The 26,675-nt window shown below is 37.9% G+C and overlaps 1 long non-coding RNA gene across 1 annotated transcript in view; it reads left to right on the top strand.

Moving 5' to 3' along the window:
* The window catches only part of LOC309846016, a 73,696-nt gene extending 49,874 nt beyond the window's left edge, over positions 1–23,822 (top strand). Inside the window, exon 3 of the long non-coding RNA XR_014301682.1 lies at positions 23,760–23,822. This is a non-coding gene — a long non-coding RNA (uncharacterized lncRNA). The remainder of the gene's footprint in view (positions 1–23,759) is intronic.
* The last annotated feature ends 2,853 nt before the right edge of the window (positions 23,823–26,675 follow it).

The raw sequence follows: 26,675 nt of genomic DNA, 5'->3' as shown, positions 1-26,675 counted from the left end.
AAATGAGACTAACAAACTAATAAAACATATTCTATTCTTGTATCCTGAGACATCTGTTTTCGCAAGGCCAGTTTTGAATTGAGAACTCTTGGACTCCTTGGATTTGCAGCACCAAGATGTGACTCAGCTCCTGTCCCCCTTCTCTTTCCACCCTTGGCTCTGTCCCACACCTTGAAGAGTCTTATGCGTAACCATTAGGCACTCTGGTCCCCATAGCCATACTCCATCCAACCTTTATCTCCCTACCAACAATTGCCCCTTGGATTCCCTTTGGCCTGGAGGTATATACCTGACCATGACACTCTATGTCAAAAAAGAGGACCGTACAGACAATGGAAGTGGGCTCAGAACAGTCTGGGTGGGAATTCTAGTTTCCCAGGTATCCAAAATCTGGTCTGGAAGAAGGGGACTTGCGGATATGCACTCTCTATGGGCCACATCTATTTGTTCCTGTGGATTCCTAATTCTGTGAGGAATGGGCACAATCAGAGGAGGGCCAAGGAGGGGAAGAGACCCTTGTTATTTGGGTATATGTGTGATACTGTTTATACTTATACTTTCTAGTAGTAGAGAGAAGAATGGCTTCCATACTTTTGAAATAACTAATCACTTAATACCCTCTTCATCTCTATCAGAAAGCAGTAATTAAGGGTCTTTCTGACCCCCTCTAACCCTTTGCCTACCACAGTGATCTATATTTGAGGTAAAGAGAGAAACAGTAGGTCCAAAAAAGTACCAGTTCTACGCACTAGACATGTTACCAAATTTTCAAAAAAAAATTCTGGGCTATGTTAGCTACATGGCAGGTCTGAAATCCTCTCAGCAGATGCTTCAGAATGAGCCAGGGAAGAACAAAACCATTCTGTTGTAAGCCAGTCTGCCAATGTACTCCCCGGAATCCAAGCCAATAATTCACGCAGGGTGATGCTACTTTTCCCAACTGTTTCATGCTCTTCCCCTCACATTCATCATGAGAAACACCTCTGGCTCCAGGAAGCTTCACAATTAAGGAAGGAAGACTCTAAGACCTCACCAGCGGGACACTCATCATCTCAGGTCTCGTATCTCTGTAACCTACAAAAAAGGGTTCTATTCTATTCTATAAGCATAACTTATACGAAAGAAAAAATTTCTTCCTGATATTTTTCATGTTGAAGCGTACCTAATGTTGGCTCTGCCAGGAAGCATGTGGAGAGTAACATTCCTATAGTCAGTACTCACAGTCTGAAGAGACTCTGAGTATAAAATGCAAATACAAAAAAAAATTGGTCAGAGACTTAGCTCTAGTTTCCATGGAAATTAGCATATTTACCTAAAGGGTGATACCAGATAAAATTTCAGGATCAGTTTCATCCAATGCAACCACTTTGCTTTTAGAAACATAAGATAGATGTTGAAGTTAAAAGACTGAGGGGCAACTAATGTTTGAAGTTTCAAAAAAGATGTCATAAAATCGTCATAGTAATAATTATTTTAATAAATGAATTTACTTTAAGGAAACTGCTAGGCATAAATGGCAGAGACTGGTTGGTGAAAATATTAAGGTAAGATCCCTTCCTCTTTTTCCTAAACACAGTGGACAATTAAATCAATTATTTTGAGCAGGCAGTCACTAAGGACTGTCATGAAAACAGAATATAACCATTTAAGCAAACACACATTTAGGACTTAAAACAAATCAAAGCAAGCTCCTCCTTAATGAATTTACCTGATTCCCTAGCATGGGCATTAATGGTTTTTAGAGTTTAGTTTCACATAAAATTATAATGCTGATAGCTGAAAGAGGCCTTAGACAAACTCTACATTGATGGTCCCTATACCTGGCTGATCATGCATCATCAACACCAATGCCTCCTAAATGTTAATGTGTATTCAAATCACACAGAGGGTCTTGTTAAAAGTGAATATTCTGATTCAGTAGGTCTGGGGTGAGTCCTGATATTCTGCATCTCTAACACACTCCTAAGGGAGACTAATACTGCTGGTCTGTGCACCAGACTTTGGATAGCAAATAATACAGATTCTGAGGTCTCCAAGAGATTCCATCTTAGTGCAATGGAACTTGAAGAGGTTCTTCTTGTATAGATGAGGAAATTGAAATTCAAAGAACTATAGTGACATGACAGGTAATAAGAGAGTGATCAAGCCAACAGCATGCCAGGGGCCCCCTAACCCCTGTGCCTTGCTATTTCACTTACACAACAACATCTCCCATATGATGGGAACCTTTCACATTTTACAGTCAGGATGTGCCACCTGTGTAGTTGCATAGGGCTCTCTATGCTAAGAAGGGCCCCATGTTTAGGGTTTAATGCTCTATGCTTGAAATCTCTAAATTCATAATAATTTAATCTTTGAATTTGTTTATAATTGAAGTTCAGTGGGACCCAGGAGCACACATAGAGGGAGGGTTTGGAATCATGACTCACATGTGGTCTTGCCTCCTGCAGTTTCCCCACCTCTCTAAAATAGATTATTGGCCACCTGCTCCCCATCCCTGGCACCCCAGGATCTACTTGGCTTTCTTCTCCATACCTCTGGCTTGACTGCTGTAGTGTTCTTCAGGAGCAGTGACCAGGTTGAATGGGTGAAGGGAGGTTCATGTCCCTCCAGCATCCGGATCTCCCTTCTGGAGACCTGAGTGTGCATGAGGGGAGAATTAGGGTTGAAAGTCTCCTGTGGTGTCCCAGGGAAGGGCATGACCGCAGTGTCCTCACACCAGGCTAACAGTGCAATGATGTGTTTGGCAGGTGGCTTGACAAGGGCCTCTCAATTACATCCACCCAAGTACCACACACATCTTAGAGCAGAAGTTTTGATTCCTTGGGGTTGCCTACTTGTTGTGAATTGGGAATGTGGTGGGTGAGAAGGGGAGATTGATTTCCCCACCTTTGGCTTGGGCCCTGAATTTTCTTTTTGCATTGGGTTTCACCAGTTATATGGTGAAGCTGGTTCCATTTACAAGATTGTATGGTGGACCAGTTCTCTAAAAGGACTGCAGCCAGAGGATATCCTGGGAAAATCCTTGAGGGTCTGATTTTTCTTCACTTTTTATAGACTAATCTCAGATGGCTACCAGATTATTGACTTAAACTGTAGAAGCCTTTAAACTTATTACTGTACTTAGTCTTTTTATAGTAGTGTAACTGTTGGTTTACGTTTTGAATTTGTGCTTAATTGTTTGGAATGAGGTACAGAGTGAGTTAGTTGGGTACATGAGGAAAGGAAGCAGTGCTCTTTCTATTAGGAATGTTTTGTCAGGGCTCTGTCCTGTGGCAGGAGTTGCAACCTCTTCCCTTGTTCGAAATGATGAGATGGACTTTAGGGGACCCACCAGCTGCCATGACAGATTTCGCCCATCTTGCACCCTTGTCAGATAGGAAGAAATTTTTCCTTTGTGCAAGGTTCTTCTAGCTGGACTGAGAATTAAATTTACATAAGACAGATTAACAGGAAAAAAATCAAATTTAATGTAGTATTTACAGGGAATCCACACAGACGTAAAATCTCAAAGTCAGGTGAAATGAGGCTTACATAACATCCCGAGCTAAGGAGAAGGGTGGGCCCTGAGGTTACAAAGAGGAGGAAGGTCATTAGCAGGAAGGCAGGAAAAACCAAATTTGTCTTGTTATACAGATACGTTTCTTTGGTAAAAAAGAGTCTGTTAAATGATCTCTTCCTTGTACCCTCTGCAATATAAATTTAGTCAGTGGGGGGGGGGTAGTAAGGAACAAGGTAGAATGCCAGAAACAGCTTTACAATCTGAGCCACAATCAGAAGGAATACAAGGGTCTAACTACTAGGCTGTTTAATGGAATACATCCTCAGAGGTGAGGTGAGTCCCCCCGCCCCCACACTAAAATGTGTAATGGTATCCATATTTCTGCCTAAGGAGAAATTGTTAGTGAATTTCTGAATACAGTCAGATAATGTCCCATCACTTCAATACACATAGAACAGAGAGAAAAATGAATTAAACAGAAAACAGGAGCTGTCCAGCAACAAAGGAGAAACTTCTAGAGTAAATAATGATTAGAAAGTGGCATTTACAGAGCATTTTTGGTGGTGGGGAGATTCTTCTGAAGTATTTTTTGGGAGCACATGGGTGATTCAGTTGTTTAAGGCTCTGACTCTTGATTTTGACTTGGTTGTGATCTCAGGGTTGTAATATCAAGCCCTGTGTTCAGCTCTGTGCTGGGGGTGGGGGTGGAGGTGGGGGGAGAATGCTTGAGATTCTTTTCCTCTGCCCTTCCTCCCTCCCCCCCCCCCACTGCTCCCACACTGGCTTGCATACACACGCTCTCTCTCTCTCTCTCAAATAAATAAATAAAAGAAAAAGAATATTATTAGTAGGGGTGCCTGGCTAACTCAGCCAGGAGAGCGTGTGACTACTCCTAATTTCAGCGTTGTAAATTTGACCCCCACATTGGGTGTAGAGATTACCAAAAATAAATAAATAAACTTAAAAAAATTTCGTTAGTAAAGTCTTTGTATCTAAGGCAAAATGAGAGTAATTACAAATTACGGAGACTCAGAAAGTTCAAAGAGTGATAAAGGACCTGACACAAAAAATGCCCTTCAGGCGCAGAACAGTGTGCAACAGGAACAGTGAGGGGCCTGTGAGAGAGTCAGCGGCACTGGGGGACACCAACCAGGAGTTCAGGCTAAAGCCAAAGGTGACCATTCTCAAAGCCACCCGTGACTCCCAAGTGCTAGATAATCACTTCAAGGGAGGTAATTTGTATTTCATGTGAGAAATGCTATAAGTCATTTGCAATTTGTTTTTAATTATCTTATTAACTACATAATAAGCACTATGTGATTCACATTCCACGCTGAGTGTTTATCATTAAAAAAAAAATCCCTCCACGTAGTTTTGTCCAAGACAAATGAACCGGAATGATCACAACTTCTGTCAGCAACAATTCTGTGCCCGGGGAGGTAAGCAGATTCTCATGGAATGTACTCATTCTGTGGTATCATGTTAAGCATTGTACAATACTTCTCTCTCAGCTGGTCTTTTATTTATTGAAATAGGTACCATGGTGTTGGTCTGTGTGAGCCCAGTTACAGAACCAAGTTTTTGAAAATTCTACCTTTGGGTCAGCTGGCCTCTGAAAGTACAATAAAAATGGGTGGAGCAGTTGCTGCAAAGGGTTTAGTGGGAGAAAGGAGGGACCCCAGGATGCCCTTGCAAATCTGTGTGCTTCCATAGTTTCCCATCACCCTTCAAAGCTCAGTGAGGAAGAAGTTTCATTTACATAGCAGTACAGCAGGTTCCAGAAGTGTGGTGAGAAAGTGTAATCTTTAATAAAGATGAGCTAAAGACCCTCACAGTCAGTTGATAACGACAAAGGAAAAGAATGCATGAAGTTCTGGAATGTATTCTTGACTCCCTCCACGTTAGTATTTTGCCATTTGTTTGGGTGAAAAGAATCTATATGGCATTTAAATAACTTTCTTGCAGGACTATTTTTCTTCTAAGTTTTTTTTTTTTTTTTAATTGGAAATGCTTGCTAAAAAGATGGCAGCCTATGTAGATGTGCTAATAAACTTTTTCTTATTTGACCTATTTACTTGATTCATTATATGAAAATGAACCATCCTTCTTTTTCCTTTTTCTTTTGTTTTTAAAGATTTATTTATTTATTTTAGAGATAGTGGGGAGGGGCAGAGGGAGAGAGAATCACAAGCAGAGTGTGGAAACTGATGTAGGGCTTGAGCTCATGACCCTGAGATCATGACATGTGCTGAAATCAAGAGTCAGTAAGTAGGTGTAATTAATCATTTGAACAAGTCCTGGCATTAGAATTATGCTTGCTTCATGGATAAAGTAAGGTCTTTTATTCTCTCTAGCCAGGAATAATTTAAACATTATGAAATTAACAGTTCTGTATTTGTAAACTCATTGACTATTGGTACTTTTTAAAGGGTGTTCTAAAGGTTCTAAAAATCTCATGTCTCATATTTTTGACCCATCTCTTTAAATTTTCCATCTTTTTCATAGGTCAATTTAATTTATTGTGGTATAATTGACATATAACATTATATTAATTTCAGGTGTACAACCTCATGATTTGATATTTGTATATTTTACAAAATGATCACCACAGTAAGTCTAGTTAGCGTTTATCACCAGGTCTACAGGGCTACAGTTTTTTTCCTTTTCCTTTTTTTTTTTTTTTTTTTGTGATGAGGACATTTCAGAGATCAAATTAGTAAATGATTTTTCCCTACATTTTCAAATTTGTTATTTAATACTATAGGTGATGTCCTTATTGTCCCATTATTTTCTTACCACCCTAGTTTATTTCCTTTCTCCTTCTTAATCTTGTATATTTTTTCTCTTTCTTAATTAGGTACACAGTAGTTTTTCTGTTTTGTTTGTCTTTTCTTCCTTTCTTTCTTTTCTTTCTTTTTTTTTTTTTTTAAAGATTTTATTTATCTATTTGACAGGCAGGCAGAGAGAGGGGGGGGTAAGCAGGCTCCGCCTGAGCAGAGAGCCTGATGCGGGGCTTGATTCCAGGACCCTGAGATCTTGACCTGAGCCAAAGGCCGAGGCCTAACCCACTGAGCCACCCAGGCACCCCTTGTTTGTCTTTTCAAAAAGTTTTATAATCTATTATTTCTACTATTTCTATTATGTTTTTGTTTTTCTTTCCATTAATTTTGTGTCTTATCATTATCTCTCTTCTAGGCTTCTTTTGATTTATCTTACTGTATTTTTATTAATTTCTTGATTAATTTCCTTACACTTTTAACACTTATTTGTTAGTATTTTAAAGCATTACATTTCCTCTGAATGTAGCTTTTGCTGTATTTGTTACTATACATTTTGTAATTTTCTCTTTGATACACAAATATAGAAAAGTGTTAATCTTTTTGGTAATACAGTTATAATGTACTTGTGGTTGTTACCAGGGAATATGCCCTATAGGATCTCCACTTTAAAGATATAAACCTTCTTTCTAATCAAATGCATGATATTCTTTCATAAATATATATGAGAAAAATGGATGGTGTATGTGCATGTATAATAAACATATATATGTGAATAAGGGTACATATCTTATCACTGTTATGTATTTTATCAGTTTCCTTTCCTGATTTTTGACCTTTGACCTTCAAATAAAAAAATTTTATTAACTTTACACTATAATTTTATTTTTATTGCTATCTCCTTCCATAATATAATATAAGGGTGTATATACACCTTTGTTGCTACTAAGGACTACATTGTGGGTTATGATTGATACAATAACTTGAATGATGCCTATTATAATTTTAAAACATCGCTCTTTATACTACTGTTTAAATTTTATATCTGAACTTTTCTAAGAACACATTGACATTCTTACCTTTTCTTATGTTTGCACTTGCCTACATCTCTTGATTTATCCCATTATTTTCAACTATTCTCTATCATTTGGTCTGAAGCAAATTTCTTGTGAACAACATGTTGCTCGATTTTGTTTTTTAACCTAATTTGACTGCCTTTGTGTTCTTATGCAAGAATTCAGTGAGAGAATCTGGTTTTTAAAATGAACCAGAGCATAGAGGAGACATTGCCTCTGAATATTTAAGTAGATTGTGTTCCAAAGATGAAGAAATTGTTGAGGCTGGAGACTTAGCTAGTTTCTTATAGAGAAAGGGGTTTCTATAGGGAATGCCCTAAGAACTCCAGTGAATTGTTTCATGATTAAGAGAATCACCGAGATTTTCCTGTTAACATTGCTCAACAGAGTGTACTGTGGGGAAGAAATGAAAAGCTAAACAGGCCAGGAAGCTGAGACAGGGATAAAAATTAAAAAAAAAAAGAGAGAGAGAGAGAGAGAGAGAGAGAGAGCGCCACCAGAAAATGTTGTCACCCCTGAGCCAATTAAGGATCAGGAGCTGCAGCAGGCTGTCCCAGACAAAACCTGTTGGAGGTCAAGTACAGACAACGAGGGCGAATTCTTGCACAGATAATGCATCCCTGGTTGCCAGCCGGGTAACACACGGGGAGGCATCCTCCTACTACTCACCCTCCCTGTTAACAGGCAGGAACATTGCAGGCTGCAAAATAATAAGCAAAGCCAAAAGCAGGCTTGGATCCAGGTTTTGTGAGGACTGAAGCTTAGGCTATATTGCGGTGGGGGGCACTCTTCAAGAAAAAAGAATACAAAATTAGAAAAAAAAAAGACAGAATACAGAATTAGGTACAAATTTGAATATTTATAGAGATAAGAAAAGGCATCACAAGAAACAATCCGTGTCCTTAGAGATTCAGGTCTTCTTAGATCTTTTTTGGATAAGCGACCAGAAGCCCTCACATCATAATGTTGCCTGATTGTATCTGAGTGTTCCTTCTCCATGCAGAACACTCCACAACCCTCAGCTCTGGCAGGGACTATGTGAGTGAGAAGCCCCAAAGATTAAGGTCAGTTGGCCTCAAGGTAAATCCACCTCTGGCTCAGAAGCTGGCTTCTCTAGGAGTAGGAAGTATAGGATATACATGCTCAGCTCAGCCCAACACTGGCAACCAGGCCCAGGAACATAGAAGTGGTTCTAGAACATAAGACTGCTAGCAGGATGCTGCCCAGAATCAGTAAACTCAGATTGGCCTGTACAGAAGGTTCAGGTGCTTTGAGGACTCGGGTGTCAATGCCTAATTTCTTCATCTTTACAGTTGGTGAAGGGAAGCCCTATTGACGACAGAGAAACAGAGAGGGAGAAGCATAACCCTTAGAAAAATATACACTGGGTAGCAAGATAATATGAATGCCGGGCATTTGGCAACATCACTCACTTTTCCAAAAATGGTGGGACTAAATATAAAGAGAGAGGAGTTGAATTGAAGGACAGCTTTTTGACCAACACTAGGATCAACCTAAGCTTAAGCAGCTATATAATTTTTTTATTTTGAAATTGACTGATTATAAATCATTCATCAAAGTTCTGATAGAGCATGACGTGCGAGATTGCTAACCCTGGCAGAATGGACTAGACGGCAAGCTGCCGACCGCCAATGAGGCTGCTTTAAGAATGCTGGGCCATATGGGAAATCAGGTCCTGTTTTCTGAAGTTCAGTGTCCCAGCTCAAGATAATATGATGTCATTTTGAGGAAGTTGATTGATTGAAATCCCTCACTTCAGAAGAAGTAGGGAGGTAAAAAAATGTTTGGTGGCTTTATCCTGGATGTAAAGCCACAGAATCAAACTCAGAAAATTCTGGTGAGGCACCTTCCCAGGTATTCAGGCTCTGTCAGGCCTTGTTTCTGAGAGTCCATTACTGGCTATAACTTCTCTGGCCCGCTGGAGAGATTAGAGACCCTTCACCTATAGGTATGGCGTGAATGTGCTGAGAAATTGAGTGAGTTTGAATCTGGTAATATATGGAGAGCTGAAACTTGTCTGGTATAAAATGATGTCAGGTGCATTGACAACACCCAGAATTAGACGCACTGACCTAAGTCTAAACCTTGTGTATCTGGCATGAATCCTTGGGGAGCTTTTGTTTATGCATAGTATCTTCTAGGCATGCTTAGTCTGTCTAAATAAGGTTCTCCCTCCGTTTCTGATTTGTCTCTGCTTCTCTGCTAGGGACCTGAATTGTACTTGGGCCAGGTGTTGACAACCCTCTACACCTGCCAGAACCCTCTTCCTGGAGAATGAACCTCATGTCTCAAGCTTTATCTGTGTCCTGCTTCATATTTAATGGACCCCATTCCTCCAAGAGACCTCTAGAGCTAGAGCCACTTGCAGGAAGAGTTCTGAAATTTGCAAATGTCTGCTGACCCCTGTTATTGTGTCAGCTATATTGTCTCTCATTGACAGCCACAAATCAAAACTCCTTGTAATTGAGATCACATAGTTTTTGGCTCTATGTGTGTAGAACCGTGGACTTGCTATTACTTTTCTAAAGGAAGGCACCAGGTGTAGGTAAATTAAGACATTTGAAAGAAATCTTGTTGTGTTTCAGGCCTAATATAATATTCCTGGATAAAATTCTCAACACAGCCTTTTGTTTCCCACAGAAATGAGAAGGCCAGTGAGAAATGGCCTAATGTTTAAGAGAATCTGAAATAATGGAGCTCACAATGCCCTTGTTTTATTGTATCCCAAATTCAGTCTGACCTTGGTTTTAGGGATTTAGTCTCCACTGATCTCATTACTTTGGACACATGTAAGAACTAAGTCTGAGGAGTATGAACTGTAGAGACTGAGCGCAGGCTGCCTCAAGATGGGCCTCTTTGGAATGAAGTATTACGCTGAGCTGAAGGCATTCCAGACCTGTGGCCTTAAGAAAAACATTAGCTCCTCCCTTGACTACATAGAAGAATCAAAATTGGGGATCTTTCCCAGAATCAGGGTTATTAGCTGAGATAATTTTTTCTTGTTTTAAAATTTTTTAAAGTTTATTTATTTGACACAGAGAGACACAGTGAAAGAGGGAACACAAGCAGGGGGAGTGGGAGAGGGAAAAGCAGGCTTCCCGCCAAGCAGGGAGCCTGATGCGGTACTCGGTCCCAGGATCCTGGGATCATGATCCGAGCTAAAGGCAGATTCCTAATGACTGAGCCACCCAGGCACCCCTAGCTGAGATAAATTTGACTGACCCATCTGTATGGCAGGGCAACATCTTATTACCAGTTTCTGCTCTTCTGCTTATCACCTGGTGGACTGCATTCCTTTCCTCTGAGTCCCAGACCCCTGCCCTCTTCTGCGTAGTTCAGAATGACATACATTCCTCATTTTGCCTGAATGTCTTTGGACTTTCTGTGTCTATGGAGATTCCCCATAAGTATGAAATTAAATTTGATTTTCTACTGTTAATCTGCCTCATATCAATTTGGTTCTTAGTCCAGCAAGAAGATCTTTTGAGGGGGCAGGAATCTTGTTACTTTTGTATTTGTGGGGTTGGGGGGGGGCATAAAGCATCTAATCTTTGAATTACTTTTTGTGTTAGTTGATATTTATCATAAACTTTCTATATGATAACTTTGCATTAACAAAATTTGCCTTGGATTTAATGGGTAGTGGAAAATATGAAAAGAAAATGCTAAGGCAAAATTGTAGTGTAAAAGATTGTTTGCCATATACATTTTCTTGAAATCATGTATCTAGTCTTCTGTCATAGTTGTGGTATTTTGGTGATTTTTATGTAGGTTTTGATTTATATTTATGGGGCCCAATTACTACATTGTAGTTATAGAGAATATTTGGGATTGAGAAGATATTCACTACATTTGTAAAGTTGGAGGAAGTATTTACTGGGATGAAAGATGTTATCCCAGATTTTTATTTAATTTAGTTTTATTATTATTTTTTTAAAAATTTATTCATTTATTTTAGAGACTGTGTGCGTGAGCAGGGAGGGGGAGGGGCAGAGAGAGAGGAGAGGGGAAGGAGACTCCTTGCTGCGTGAGGCCCCACAGGGGCTTGATCTCGGGACCCTGAGATGATGACCTGAGCCAAAATCAAGAGTTTGAGACACTCAGGCATCCCATACTTTTAAATGAAGGTTAAAAGCTTAATTTAAGTATAGGAGAGTTCACCGAGTGCCCAAAAGATTCAAGGGTCAAGTGTTCAAGTATTCAACTTTACCATAACCATCAGGCTAACTGTAAATCCTATTATTAATAATATAATGAGTACAGTTTATTGAGTGTGCTATGCTTTAGGCACTGTTTTAAGCATTTTGTATGAACTAACTCATTAAAATGTTGTAACAACCCTATGTAAAGTAGGTACTATCATTAATGACATTTTAAAAAATAATTTATTTATTTATTTGACAGGCAGGATCACAAGTAGGCAGAGAGGCAGGCAGAGAGAGAGGGGGAAGCAGGCTCCCTGCTGAGCGAGAGCCCAATGTGGGGCTCCATCCCAGGACCCTGAGATCATGACCTGAGCCCGAGGCAGAGGCTTTAACCCCCACTGAGCCACCCAGGAGCCCAATGCATTTTTTTTTTTTTAAGGATTTTACTTATTTATTTGACAGAGAGACACAGCAAGAAAGGGAACACAGGCAGGGAAAGTGTGAGAGGGACAAGCAGTTTTCCCGCAGAGCAGGGAGCCTGATGCAGGGCTTGATCCCAGGACATGACCTGAGCAGAAGGCAGACGCTTAACGACTGAGCCACCCAGGCGCCCCACTAATGACATTTTTTACTATAATGTATTAAATATAAAATTGATAGACATATTAGGAAGGCAGATTAGCTGCAATTATATTTTGAATCACAATTAGAAATATTATTTTTTGAACATTCAATCTGTCAACATTATTTAGAATAAAATAAATCATCATTTAATCTGATTATTTTTTTATAGTCATTGCTATAAAATGGCACCAGACTACAGAAGTAACATACAGAATTTGAAATATTTTTCTGTGCTTATTTATGTTATAATCACCATAAACTATAAAATTAGATGAAGGATATGGACACTTGCAAAATAAATCGACGACTATAAATTTGCCATCATGTTTTAAATTGTGTCACTTTTGCCTAGGAATTTATTTTAACGATATTAAGTAATGTCTGGAATATGATGTACATACAAATGTGATAATCAAAATTCATAAATGTTCAGGTACCACTGATGTCACACATGCAGCACTATTCTAAAATAACAAGGTAGGTATGGAGTCTAATACTCATTTATGCCCAATGAATGCACAAGGGAAAAAAATACCTCCAAGTCAAAGTTGAAAATCAATATTCATACATTTCAAAGAATGCTATATCCAAGCCCTGATTGTAGAAACATTTTTTTAAAGAGCATTTTCTCCTCCATTAATTATGTCAATTGCTTCCCCAGCAATTTACATTCATGAACCTTGGTTTCTAAGGCATTTTATAACGTCAACATAAATGAATGAACAGAGTCTTTTCAGCTTTCCCTTTATATGAAAATGGTTAAGGGCACCTTTTAAGTGTTCCCATTGTTCTATCACTGTATACTTCCTCTGAGAATAATTGCATTACCTTTGCCTTCTCTAGGATATCCTTGAAAATAAAAACCAAGGTTTTATCTCAGAGGTAAATGTTCTGCAAAACTGAGACAGTCATCACTGTACTTCCTAATTCTCTTGCTGAAGCCCATGACCTTCATTGTCATCAATCTTGGAGACTAGCTTTCAAGCAGTTCCATTTTAGTGACTGAAAGTGTAATATTTTGTTCAAGTCACTACAAACAAGTCACACAACAACTCTATTTACGTGTTAATGGAATAGCAGAACAGAGATGCTTAAGGCAACCAGAGGTTACCAAGATCCCTCATGGGTTTTGCTTTACTTTGGTTGGTATGTTACAGATGGCTCCTAAAATAACCAAATGCATTAGTGATGCTCTATTTTAACCTTACCTAATTCACTACAGAATATTAAACTGCAGCCCTACTTCCTGGTATTAAGCCAGCATTCTCTTATGGTCAGGGCATTCTCCCCTTGGAGTGAGGTAGACGGTGATAGATGTGATATAAATTACTACTCTCAGACCATAAATTACTTGTGCTGGGTCACTGCCAAGGCTCTTATCCAAGAAACTCCAATGGGTCAGGTTGAGTACCAAGATACCCTTCAAACAGAAAGGATATGCAAATTTTAGTAATCTTATCTGTAACCATAATTCATTCCTTTCATGGACTCATTCTCACATAATTTTTCAATTAGAACAGAGCCACTTCCCCACAGGACCATCTCACCCAAAATAATGCATCAGATCTAGGGATTTGTCCCCTGTTGACTGAATGATTCTTTGCACCTTCTCAGAGAACTGGAAGAGGGTGGTTTCATCATTATTTTCTCATTTGTGTTATCTAGCCGGAAAGATAAAGTTTAGTACTAAGGAACAAGGCATTTGGGGTTTTTTATCAGTTCTAAGTTATTTATTTAAATAAAAGAATACATTAAACTTCTAGTTAAACATAGCACTTCTCTACTCAGAGCACACTAATTGATATTACCAGAATGAAAACAAGGTTTTAAGTCCATACACACAAATATAGAAGGAAATAAGACAGTAGCATAAAAGACTTTCATTTAGGGAGATCCCAACCTATATGACTTCAGACAGAACTGCTAATGATAAGTAAATATATTCATTCCTGGCCAATGTACCTGGGACTTGGAGACACAACGTCCCCTAGTGTCTGGGGGACGTATCAAATAAGGGAATTGGTTGAAAATAATAGAGGAGTTAGAACCCCTAGTCCTTTCTTAGTTCTGAAAGCCAGGTGATTGATTACTCTTCTCCTTTAATACCCACTCATTGACAGGGGATCAAAGCTTTATTCTTTGGCAACATTAGCGTAGATAAGTTGTGGACAACCAACAACAAAAAGACAGGAATAAAGGCCCACATCTAAAAAATAGAGGGGAATATGTGAAAATTTGCAAGGCTACACTGCATAGTAGAAGGTGGAAATCCTTACAGGAATATCCTCACTGAGTGGTAGTATCTTCATTTCTTTTTCATACACCCAGTTTCCAGAAAACTAGCATTTTTTACCACCACTCCACTTTCATACCTGAAAATAAGATGGGATGGCTTAAAAGATTTTCACATATTTATATCTGAAAGCTCTCCCCAGGGACAGCAAACTTCCTCCCTATGTACCCTATAATAAAACAGTGTGAAGTAGGGTTGTGCTTCATTTCCTTGCATTTGAATATCCAGTTGCCCAGCCCCATTTACTAAAAAGACACTTACTGCTTTTTGTTTCTCTTTATCCTCCCACTGCTTGTTTCTGGAGGCATATTCAGCTGTGGAAGTGCATGGCAAAAGGGAAACTAAAGCCCCAGGTTTCTAGCCGTCAGACTTAGATGAAGGGCCCACAGGAAATGGAGAGTCATTGATACTGAGGAGAGAGTTCATTCTCAAGCTGCATGGATCTGACCATAAACAAATACCAAAATTTTGATAACAGAAATACAAAGTGGAATACTATATAGGTCCCAAATTTGGACAGTCAGAATAGGTCTGACTAATACTGCAAAGACTGTAAAAACTGAACTGGCATTGGAACCACAGATCATAAGACATAGGTTAGAACTTGTGGTCTGAAGTTAACTTAATTGATGGCCTGTTAAATGAAAATATTATCATTTTCTGTAGGATTTAGATAAGATGCAAGAATCTAATCATGCAATACTAAAAATATCCAAGATAAAATGCAAAATAACTTGACATGGAGAATGGAGAAAAATCTCAGCAATTCACAAGGGAAAAGACAATTGGACACCAATCCCATGATGATCCAAATGTTGGAATTGTGACACAAAGACCATTCTCCAAGAGCTAAGGGCCAACCCTTTGGAAACAAATGGAAAGGTAGGCCATCTCAACAGGAAAATAAAAGGTACAAATCAGAAGGAAATAAAAACTTTAGAACTGGAAAACACAAAAACCAAAATTTAAAATATACCTGATGGACTCAATAGCAGGACGGAGATGACTGAAGGAAGAGTCAGTGAACCTGAACTTAGATCAATAAAAACTATCCAGTTTGAACAACAGAGGAAAAATACTGGAAAAAAAAAATAACTGCTCTCCTCACAGAATTGCATAAGATGCCAAAGGTCTAACTTTCATGCCATCAGAATTCAGAAGGAGAAAACAAAGAGGGTAGTTTAGAAAAAAAAAAAACATTTAAAAAGTAATGTCTGAAAATTTTGCATAATACATAAACATAAAGGTTTATAAAACTCAGTAAAACCCTAACAGGATAAACTCAAAGAAATTCATGCCCAGATATATCATAACCAAAGTGTCAAAAACCACATTTACCACCCTTTTCCCATTCACCAAAGCAGTCAAAGAAAAACAGCATATTGTATGTAGGGAATCCATAATTTGAAACCAAGGAGGCCAGAAAGTAGTAAGACTGTAGTTTTAAGAGCTTAAAGAAAGGAACTGTCAACCCAAGATTTTGTACCCAGTGAAAATGGTTTTAAGGAATGAAGGTGAAATAAATGTTTAGATAAAGAAAAATAGACTTCATCATCGGCATATCTCTAAAACGAATACAAAAGGACGTTGTTAATAAAGAGAGAAATCATATTAGAGGGAAACAACTTCAGAAAGGAACAAAGAGCAACAGAATTGGTAAATGTATGACTAAATATATTTTTTACTGCTAAGTTCTTCAAAATTTAGATAGTAGTTGAAGCTAACTTAAAACATTGCTTGATGGATTATTTAATGTTAATGAATTGTAATACACATAACAACAGAAAGGGAAGAATTTCAGACACCTATATTGCTGTACATTTTGACATTCAGTTTGAAGCAGTCAATATTTTAAATTGACTGAAAATATAAATAAATATATTGTAATGCTTTAGAAAAATTGCTAAAAATATATTGATACAAAGAAAAAAGAAAAATTAAAAAAAAAGAAAATACTTGAAATCTTCAAATAATCTAAAACCATCATCAAGGAGAAGTAGATTTTAAAATAGGAGAGCCAATCCAATAACAAATAGTCAAATGGTTAGACATATTAAAATATGTCAACAATTACATTAAATGCAAGACATCTAAGCATATCAATGAAAGGAGACTGTTACAAATGATTAAAAATATAATATGAGTCAATTATGTGCTATCCCTAAGAAATCACTTCAAATATAATACATAAGTATATTAAAAACAAAAAACGTGGAAAAACATATCATGCAACTAGTGATGAAAAGAATGCTAAAGCAACAATAGTAATATCAGAAAAAGGCAGATTTCAGAGCAACAAAAATTAATGAGGAAGAAAGAAAAATTACATGAGGATAAGAGGCTTAGTTCACCAAGACAGGTAACAACCTTAAATGTGTACACATGTAACAAGAGAGCTTTAAACTGCATGAAGCCAAAGCTGATGAAAATAAAAAGAGAAATAAATTTACAATTATAGTGTGAGGAGTTCTGCTCCAAGATGACAACATATAGGAAGATCCTGAACTCACATGCCAAATCTCCACATATTTCTAAAGCAGTTCCTCCCAAAGAACTAAGGGCTAACTGAATGTCAACTCTGCACAAGAAGATAGACCACATAGATAGCAGCAAGACAGACATGTTCAATTAAAAAACCTGTTTACATATAAAAAATTATAGTTTGATATGTCAACATTCCTCTTTCAGAAACAGTTGAAACTAGTAGACAGAAAATCAGTAAGAATGTGAAAAAACAAGCACCATCTGTCAACTGACTCTAAAAGAGTGAGACAAAGAGGCAGTTTCAGAGAAATTAGAAAGTATTTTGAACTGAACAAAAATGAAAATGCAACATATCAAAATTTGTGGGATCAGCTAAAGACATTCTTAGAGTGAAATATATAGCATTAATTGCCATCTTAGAAAATAAGAAAGATCTCAAATCAATAATCCAAGCTTTCACTTAAATAAATTGAGAAAAAGAAGAGCAAAATAATCCTAAAGCAAGCAGAAGGAAGGAGAGAATAAAATAGCAGTGTATCAATGATATGGGACACAGAAAAAAAATATAAGAAAATATCAAAGAACACAAGAGCACTTTTTTAAAAAAGATCAATTATATCGATAAATGTCTAGTAAAACTGACAGGAAAAAACAAATACAAATTATCAATATGAGAAAAAAAAACAGAAGCCATCACTACAAGCCACATTAAAAAGTCAGGAAAGGAATAGTAGAAACAGCTCTGTATACAGCCTCTATGAAATAGATGGACCTGGAGGTATTTATCCTGCGAAGTGAAGTCAGAGAAAGATAAATACCATATGATTTATCATATCATAAGTTAGAGAAAGATAAATACCATATGATTTCACTTACATGTGGAATTTAAGAAATAAAAGAAATGAGCAAAGCAAAAGGCAAAAAAAAACCCCAAAACTCAGACACTTACATTTAAATATAGAAAACAGATTGGTACTTGCTAGAAAGGCTGGGGGAATGGGTGAAGTAGATAAAGGGGATTAAAAATACATTTGATAAGCACTGAGAGATGTAAAGAATTGTTGAATCATTATAGTGTATGCCTGAAACTAATATAACACAGTATGGTAAATATACATGAATAAAGAAAAATAAAGAGAGTAAGGGGAACATCTTTTTTCAGCATGGTTTTAAAGGAACCCGAATTCTCAAATGTTATTCTTTGGTTTCATTTTATTTAGCTCTGGCAACTTCATAGCTGGAGATTTTCACTCAACTCTTGCTCTTCACTGATACTGAGATATAAAAAATGAAGTCCTAACAACTCATATCCAAGTTTTTCATAGTACTTGGGTTTGCAAGTGAAAGGTGAAGCCTGAATGACGTGGAGTGCCACTGGCTGAATAGTAATTGGTCTCAAGTCAAGAGATGAAAATGTAACCAATTATGTTGAGTTAAGGTTGATTAACTTTCCTGTCAATCGTGTCATAATTCTGAGATTGTTATGATTCTACACACTGAGTAAATAGACTCATCTGTTCAAGCATTTTCAACCATTAAGCATAGGGAAGATATGCATGCATATATATATATACACTTTGTTTATATGTGTTCTGTAAATAAATATGTAAGGAAATGATATTTAATTCAAGAGAGGTACTCATTCTTAAGTAACCACTATAGGAAGTGGAATAATATTCTTTGAGTAAAATGGGGTTTGTAGTAATGCAAATATGCATTTGAAAATTAACTCTGCCATCTTACAAACTGTGAGAACTGAGATAACTAATATCTCGCATCTTCGCAATCTCAAGGGTTGTTGGGAAGATGAACAGCTTCAACTGAAAAAGTAATGTAAAGCACATGTTGATGTCATTCTCTCAGGCTCCTCTGAGTGGTGGGAAAGATGACTACCAGTGCTTCTGACCTCCCACATTCTGGGCTCCTTGGGCAGATCTGGAAGAATCTTACCCACTTTGTGGGCTTCTCACAGTTACTTGGGAGCATTTTAATTTGATCTCCTGATTTAGTGGGCAAGTGGGGTCCAGATCACCATGCCTAATTCCATGAAGTTTTATATCTGACACTTTTTTTTTTTAAAGATTTTATTTGTTTATTTGACAGAGATCACAAGTAGGCAGAGAGTCAGCCAGAGAGAGAGGAAGAAGGGGCTCCCCTCTGAGCAGAGAGCCAGATGCGGAGCTCGATCCCAGGACCCTGAGATCATGACCTGAGCCAAAGGCAGAGGCTTTAACCCACTGAGCCACCCAGATGCCCCCTATCTGACACTTTCATTGATCCTTTAACCAATCTCAAAACTCTCCTTACTTGAGCATGAATCTCATCTCTGAGTAGCAATAATCAGGGTGCAGTTTATAGGGAACATCTATGTTGTTTTGTGTTGTATTTCTTGAATTTTACATTTTGCTCATGTAGACCACGCTCCTGAGATCATTAGCTCTCAGCTCAAGAGTGTAGAGTGTAGATTTTTTCAGTGATTCTGGTGTTACTCTGTGAATACCCCTTATTGAATTGGCAGATTCATCAGGTGACCCCACAGCCTGGAGTTCTGGAATGCCAGCTCAAATTTCTCAGATCTTGCAGGGACCATGTGGACAGTGGGTATTTTCGTGGATATTAAGATGGAAAATCAGCACAAGGCTCTGCTCTTCTTGGAAATAGCGGGGGAGGACAAAGAAACAAATGTTTATTGAGGATGTAGTAGGCAGAATTCTAAAATATTCCTCCGAGATTTCTTAATTTAATACCTAGGACTGTGAATGTGATGTGAAATCACAGTTGTTATTATGTTACCTTACATGGCAAAGGGATTTTGCAAAGGTAATTAAAGTTACAAATCAGCTGACTTTGAGTTAATCAAAAGATAGATTATCAGAGCAGGCGTCCACGAATCACACAAACTGTTTCACAGCACATTTCCCCTAGACTTAGACCTGGAAAGGAAAGTCAGAACCAAAGTACTGAGAAGGGGGCCTGTGCAAGGACTTCTGAGAACAGAGAGTGACCTCCAGCCAAAGGTAAGTAGGACAATGGTGAGGAGCTGCATTTCAGCTGTTAAAGGAATGAGCTCAAAAGAGGTCTCAGCCCCACATGGACATACAGCTGGCTTACACTTTGGTTTTAGTCTTGGGAGACCCTAAGCAGAGAACCCATCTAAGCCCACCTGGACTTCTGATCTAAAGAACTGTGTGCTAATAAATGAGTGTTGTTTATCCACCTAATTTGTCCCATACCAATAGAAAAATAATACAGATGCCTCTCTGAAGCCAGATACCATTTTTTTAATGTGGCATTTAATTTAATTATTACAGTCATCTATAAAAGACAGTCCTGTAACTATTTTACAGATGGAAAACAGGCTCAGGGAATTTATATGGCATGTCTGAGGTTTTCGTAAGTTTTAAGTGGCAGAGCCCAGATTGGGAGTCATGGATGTCTCTAAGGACAAGCAGCTTTCATTACACTAGTCTCAGAAGTCTCAGGGACTAACTCACAGGGATACCATCCATCCAGTGAAAATAACTCCAGAGAAGTGCTCCAAGGAAACACATTTTCTCCTTGAACTGCCCTGTAGTTGTATACCTAAGGCAGAGCCCCAAAGGCTAAGATCATTCATTGTCTGCAATTCCTGTCTGTCTCCTTTAGTGTAACATGACCTCTTCTTAATCACAGTATTCCATTTCTGAACCGTGAGTGGAGTGCTGCCTTTTCATGTAGGGTTCTGTTTTTGTTTTCTGCAAGAATTGTCTTGAAGTGTTTTAGATTTTGCTTTACCTATATGGAATAATACGATTTCAGCTGACAGCTTAACTATTTATAGTTAAATGCACCTCCTCCCACCCATCACTAACCAAAGGGAAATAAGTTCCACCTTCTTATACTATGTAAAATTCACATCAGTTTAAAAATGTGATTTGTCAGAAGAAAGCTTAGTCTAGTTTACTTAAGGCTAAATCTTCCATTTGCTTACCTGGGCCATAGGCATAATCTCCCAAAGTCATTATCTAAGTCCAGTGAATGTTCAACATTTTTATTAGATTTTCACGTAGTAATACTGCTTTATTTTTTAGTATTTGATTTCTTATAAAATATAGTTGTTCTGTAACTCCTACTTTGATTTCAAATAGAGATAGAGTGAATTCCTATGCTATTCTTTTAAGAATATAAGAATGCAGGTATTTAAAGAATTGAACATTTAGTATAAATTGAGACAACTCACAGAGTGTTTGCATGAGCCACACGGCCCGAGTTAATCTTTCTTTGTAAATGGAGTATTTTCTGAGTTTAATTATTTTTTTCACACTAAAAGAGGTCTAGTTGAGTTGCTGGAAAGAAGTATTTAATTGAATTCCATGGTATAAGATGTTTCCCACTGTATCAGACAGAGTACTGAAAATTCATTCTGAATTATTGACTATAAAGAATAAATCATATAGTATGTACTTCTTAAAAATATATGATATAAATGATTAAAGGAAAGATATTCTTAGTCCTGAGTGAAAGAAAATAAGTAAATATATTAAAAAATTTCTTTTTATTTCTTGGATATGTATTGTTTATTTATAGAATTATAATCATATCATTTATAGAATTAATTATCATTTTTCCTTAATATTTAAACACAAATACTTTCTCATGTTATCTCGGTCTCTGTAATCATCACTCTATGGCTAATTTCCAAGATGAGCATTTAATGGAATTCATTAATCATGTCATTATTTTTTAGATATTTAGATATTGTCAGTTTTACTGTAGTACTTTAAGGAGTTTTTATCTTTGTATAAATCTTTTTTGCATTTCCTCTGTTTTGAGAAAAGGCCACTTTACGTCAGTGGTGACCAATACTTTTCAGCTTAAATTCTCTACTTATGCAAATGAACACCGTTCATTATATATTTCATCCTCTAGGATCTGATGCATGTAGTCCCTTAATTTTCACTTTCTCCTAAGCCAAATTTCTCATCCGCTGATATAGATACCTCAGCATCCAGTGATTAAACCCTGGCCTTCCCTTCACTGTCCCTCTCCATCACAGTGTTTCCTGCTCTGCAGTATAACTAGTGATTAACTTTAATTACAGTCATGACCACCTCATATAGCAGAGGCCAAAGGATGATTACAAATCATGTTTCATAATATTATTCAGAAAGATGAAGCTTCAACACAGCTACCAGGCTCAAATAACTAATTTGCATATTATTACATAGAATTTAAATGGACTTATTTCATCCACTCTCACCCTGTAGTCATCTTATTACAGTTTAGAAAATTTATTGAGTCTGTATCATGAGTGTGCAGGTGAAGGTAAAGGATAGCATTCCATCACTAACACAGTTAGAACGTGAAGAAGAAATTCCCCCAGGTTCTTTTGTATTCTGCCTGATTTAATTGATTATATCTCTCATAGGTCATCGATACACCATTAGAAAGTTTTATAATATTTAATTAGGTGGAGACAGTAACAATTATTATAATTTACTGATGGTTTGCTATAAAACTGTTCCTGTGCCAAGTTTCACACATGATCTCATTTAATCCTACAAAAACACACAGGTCTTTATTTTAAATATAGTGGGCATTGAGTCTTAGAGAAGATAGGCAACTAAGATCATTTTGTCTGTAAGTAACAGGCCCAGATTCAATCTGTGGTTTACAACACTCTGGGCCAAAGCTTCAAACCTGCTGTGTTCTGTAAAAATTTCCTTGAGGGGTGCTGTGCAGAGATAGTTGTATCTTATATAGGGTGTGCAAAGGTAATTGTCTTGTGTACTTACTCACTAATTTTTATTTTTTAAATGATTTTATTGATTTCTTTATAAATCAGTAAATTGATTTCTTTATTGATTTATTATTTATTTTAAAGATTTTATTTATTTATTTGACAGAAGGAGATCAAAAGTAGCAGAAAGCCAGGCAGAGAGAGAGAGGGGAAGCAGGCTCCCCGCTGAGCAGAGAGCCCGATGCAGGGCTTGATCCCAGGACCCTGAGATCATGACCTGAGCTGAAGGCAGAGGCTTAACCCACTAAGCCACCCAGGTGCCCCTTGATTTATTATTTATATAAGCAGGGGGAGCAGCAGGCAGAGGGAGAAGCCGGCTCCCCACTGAGCAGAGAGCCTGATGTGGGACTGGAGCCCAGGACCCTGGGATCATGACCCAAGCCAAAGGCAGACGCTTAACGGACTGAGTCACCCAGGAACCCCTCACTGATTTTTAAAACACTATTTATGGAGGATCCACTGGGTGACAAGTCCTAAGCATCACTTGCTATGCCGTTCAGTGTTGACATTCTTGCTTTATTGTCACATAAGGAAGTGGGTACAATGACCTGAAAAGGGAACAGGCATACTCTGTTTTAGACATGTCTCAGAGTCTTCTGAACAAAGATTTCAGAATGAAAGGCTGTTTTAACTGGGGGAGAAGTTAAACAGATCTATGAATTTAGACTAAGACTTTTATTAAAAGTGTGGAATATGCCCTACTAACCGAAAGTTCTCTTCCGGAAGGCAGGATCTTTTGTTTCTGGTGACTCAGGAAAAAGCAACGCCCACATGATAATTCCAGAAATGTGGGTGTGGCAATTTAAGACAGATCACTCCCCTCTTAGATCAAATGCTACCTGCCCTGAGTCAGGAAAGGTGATAAAATTGGTAAGACAGAAGGTGAAACGAAAATCTGAGACCAGACTGCCTGCCCAGATTCACACTCCAGATCTCTAATCTCTAGTCATGCCCTGTACAGAAAGGAGAATGTTCATATATTTACCATGTCACAATAAGAAGAAAAACAGCAAAGGTTATAAATCACCTTTTTCTTTTTCTTTTTTTTTTCCTTTCAGAAAAAATCTTCCATGGATTTTATGGACTCTTTATCTAGGTTAAAGCCTTGTGATTATCCAAGAACTCTAAGGAAATAAAAGTGAAAAGGTAAAAGAAAGTAATTAAATTAGAGAAATGATGGGGTTCAGGGTTGGGACAGAAGTAGCACAGAAAGAAGGAGAAAGTACATGCATGTGGTTTAGAACCGTATGACCCTGCTACTTTGCTGATACAGAGCGTCCACACCTGTAAACTCTTAAATCGAAATGGATAGGTCTAAATATTAGTAACTCTGTAAATACTCAGTGCTAATATCATTTAAAGCTATCAAAAATAACTTCATTTATATTAAAAAAGATTGTAAGTGTCCATTGTGGGAAAATTAAGGTCAAGAACAAATTTTAAAAAGACAAGAATCTTTTCTACATTCTAGCCCATACTTATCCAGGAAAAAAACCAAAAAATAAAAAACAAAGATTTTTCCAATATATGGGTGATAATTAAATTTGTCATCTGCCCTTGAGGTTGAGTCTTTTCATTTATTTATAGCCCTTTTGTATTTCTTCTATGTAGGTAACCAAGTGTTTCAAGTGTCTCAGACCTATGTTAGAGATGAATGAAATGTGAAATCAATACCATATATAGAAAGAGTATTTGGTTAAATCATGAATGTCCGCTATTTAACCTTTTTTTGACTCCATATACAGCAGTTTCATCTGGCACAAATTCAGAACAATACAAACACAAGGATTGCATATGCAGTCTGAGGCAGAATTCTTAATTTATTTTTAACTCAGAGAAATGACAAACAGTTACCTTCCTGAGTAAGATGGGGCACACTGAAATATTTTCCCCACTAGGGATTACAGTGAGTTGATCACTACTCTGTCTTGGAGATACATTCAGATTTCACCTAAGACTGAAAACATGAGGAACCTCAACTTCCCAGGATGGCAAGAAGGTAGGTCATTTAAAAATACCATTAGGTACTGAACTGGTGTGTATTTATACACAGACATACACTGAGTACTTTGGTACTATTTATGTACTTAGAATATAGTAATAAAACAAGTGGGTTGTCTTTGAACAAAGACTGTATTCAAGACATGAGAGAGGCAGGTAAAATATCAGTGCATTTCCATTTTGACATAAGTGGCCATATGCTTTTCAAAGTTTTTCTCTTGAAGTTGACAGTTGGGTAAACTAGTTTTATCAAGTCATCAACCTAATATGAATATTAGGATACCTCTTATAGTTTACAATTATTTTAAAATGAATAGGTATTTTTATGATTACTTGCTAAATAATACTGCTTGCTGTTTTACCATTGTTTGCTAAATACTTGCCCTCTGCTCTAATTTTTAAGATAGTCAGCATACCTTTCTTAAGACTATATCAACCTTTATCCTTAATCCCATCAAGACTCATCTGAGAGGGGCACCTGGGTGGCTCAGTTGGTTGAGTGACTGCCTTCAGCTCAGGTCATGATCCTAAAGTTCAGGGATTGAGCCCCATTGGGCTCCTGGCTCAGTAGGGGGCCTGCTTCTCCTTCTCTTCTTCCCCCTTTCATGCTCTCTCTTTCTCTCATTATCTCTCTCTCAAATAAATAAATAAATGTGGAGGCCAAGAAGAATTAAGGCCATCCCACTTCAGGTTTAGCCTTAGCATAAGTACAGCCATTTTAGCTCTAGCAGCAATCTCAGACCCCTGTGCCCAAGGGCTGAACTTTCCCCTACTTTACTTTAGTTCTAAGGACCCCCACCCTGCTTTGGTTCCAGAAACCCCCACCCTGCTTTAGTAACAGGGACCCATAAATACCCCTGCCTTAACTAAGCTCGGGGTCCAAGTCCCTACTCTGCTGTGTTGGGTATACTTGGGCCCAAGCTTAAGCTTGTTAAATAAACCCTCATGTGATTGCATCGGTGTTTGCTCCTTGGTGGTCTCTTGGACGCGAAAACTCGGGTACAACAAAAAATCCTTTTTTTTTTTTTTTCTTTTTTCTTTTTTTAAGATTCATCTGAGAATTGGGGGCTGCCTCATTTTAAATAGGGAGAGAGTAGGTGGAGAACTGGGAAGTCTGTCTGGTACCCCAATACCAGGGTTCCCAGCACATCTAGGAGTTAAACACTGCTAAACACTGTCAAAGGGCAGGACAGAGTGTATGTGTCCACTGATGCGGTGGTGTCCACATGCATGCCAGTGCCCCCTTAGCAACCACAGATGTGAGCTCCATGGTTCTAGCTCTTTCAGTTCATACACATATGATCAGCCATTGTCCCAAAAGCGTGACCCAGTGCCCCAACAACTTATTCCAGAGGCCCTTCATTCTTAGCCATGCAAACACTAGGTTATTGTGTGGAATATACATTTTTAGACACAAGACCACAAATGCATGAGAAAAGTATTCAAATGGCTGAGCAGTTAGATAATATGACAAGTGTCTACTAAGGTGAATAATTAATATCTCACATTTAACTTGGTCAAAACTGACCATCAGCTTCCTCTTTTTTTTTTTAAGATTTTTTTTTTTTTTTTAAAGTTAGAAAGCACAAGCAGGGGGAAGTGGCCGATGAAGAGGGAGAAACAGGCTCCCCAATGGACAGAGAACTGGATGCTGGGCTCGATCCCAGGGCCCTGGGATCATGACCTGAGTTGAAGAGAGATGCTTAACCAACTGAGCCACCCAGGTGACCCTGAGCAACCATTTATTTTTAAGAGACCATTTTTTCCCCCATGCATTCTCGTACTCATTCTATCTGTAAATCCTCTTAGTTCTTGGAACAAAATCAATCCCAAACCTGACTGGGTCTCCTATATCCACTACTTAAAGCACAGCTCAAATACACCATCATCTTTTGCTTAAACAATATCAAAAACCTCCTAATAGATCTTTCTGCCTCACTCTTGTCCATTTGCTAGTGGACCAGCCATCAGAG

Source organism: Mustela nivalis, assembly GCF_964662115.1.
Source record: "Mustela nivalis genome assembly, chromosome: 13".
NCBI classification, from domain to species: Eukaryota; Metazoa; Chordata; class Mammalia; order Carnivora; family Mustelidae; genus Mustela; species Mustela nivalis.
This window is presented reverse-complemented; position numbering and strand designations above follow the sequence as displayed.